We start from the raw sequence: 1,583 nt of genomic DNA, 5'->3' as shown, positions 1-1,583 counted from the left end.
CTGAATTTTTTTTCCTTTTTTTTTTTTTTTTTTGAGATGGAGTCTTGCTCTGTCACCCAGGCTAGAACAGAGACGCTTGATCTCGGCTCACTGTAACCCCCTGCTTCCCGGTTCAAGTGATTCTCCTGTCTCAGCCCCCAAAGTAGCAGGGATTACAGGCACTCACCACCACGCCTAGATAATTTTTTGTATTTTTAGTAGAGATGGGGTTTCACCATGTTGGCCAGACTGGTCTCAAACTCTTGGCCTCAGGTGATCCGCCCCACTAGGTCTCCCAGAGTACTGGGATTACGTGAGCCACTGCACCTGGCCTGAAAATTCTTTTTTTTTAAAATTAAGATTTACTTTTTTTAATTCAAAAGTTAACACAGCAGAGGTGTTTGCTACAGGGGTGGTTGTGATGATGGTGGTCTATGACACAGCTTCCACACCTTGAGAATAACAATCGTCAGTGTTCAATGAGCATTCCCTATGTGTTGTCCTGTGAATAATCAAAAAATGTATTTAGGCTACTTGGGAGGCTGAGGTAGGAGAATCACTTGAACCCAGGAGGTGGAGGGTGCAGTGAGCCAAGTTCCCGCCATTGCACTCCAGCCTGGGCGACAAGTTTTGAAACTCCATCTCAAAAATAAACAAACAAAAAAAAAGTATTTGGTCTTTGCCCGTGATTCCACCACAGAGTTTCAGAAACCCTTGGAATTTCCTTAATGACAGGAGTGTCTTTTGTTATTCATAATGAGCTGCTTTTTGCTATATCCAAGTATATGCTAATAAGGTAACTTTAGGCAGAGCCCCTAGAGAGCTTCAGGATAGGGGGTGGTAGCCAGGAAAATCAACCACGTGGTGAGAGGGTTGGAACCTTCAGTCCCACTCTCTGACTGCTGAGGGTGGGGGGCCAGAAACTGAGGCTAATGTGGCTAATGACTAATCCAATCATGCCTGCATAATAAAACTTCAGTAAAAACTCTGAATGTTGAGGTGTGGAGTGCTTCCCAGCTGGTGCCCACGCTGATGCACCGGGAGAGTGGCAGACCCTGGCTCCATGGGGACAGATGCTCCTGTGCTCAAGACCCTTCCAGACCTTGCCGTCATATGTGTTTTTTCATCTGGCTATTCATTTGTATCCTTTATGGGAAAACAGTAATTGTAAGTATAGTGTTTTCCTGAGTCCTGTGAGTCATTCTTGCACAGGGTGAATCCCAAGTGGGTGCAGCCTGGGAGGTCACATGGGTTCTTGCCTTCGTGCAGCAAGGAAATCAAAAGTGAGGCGACAGAGTAAAGTGAAAGCAAGTTTACTAAGAAAGTAAAAGAATAGGCCAGGTGAAATGGCTCACACCTGTAATCTCAGGACTTTGGGAGACCAAGGCGGGTGGATCACTTGAGGTCAAGAGTTCCAGACCAGCCTGGTCAATATGGTGAAACCCTGTCTCCACTAAAAATACAAAAATTAGCTGGGTGTGGTGGTGTATGCCTTTGTTCCAGCACTTTGGGAGGCCGAGGTGGGTGGATCACTTGAGGTCAGGAGTTTGAGACCAGCCTGACCACTATGGTAAAACCCCGTCTCCACTAAAAATATAAAAATT

Source organism: Macaca thibetana, chromosome 10 (genome assembly GCF_024542745.1).
Source record: "Macaca thibetana thibetana isolate TM-01 chromosome 10, ASM2454274v1, whole genome shotgun sequence".
NCBI lineage: Eukaryota > Metazoa > Chordata > Mammalia > Primates > Cercopithecidae > Macaca > Macaca thibetana.
Note: the sequence above shows the minus strand (reverse complement) of the source record.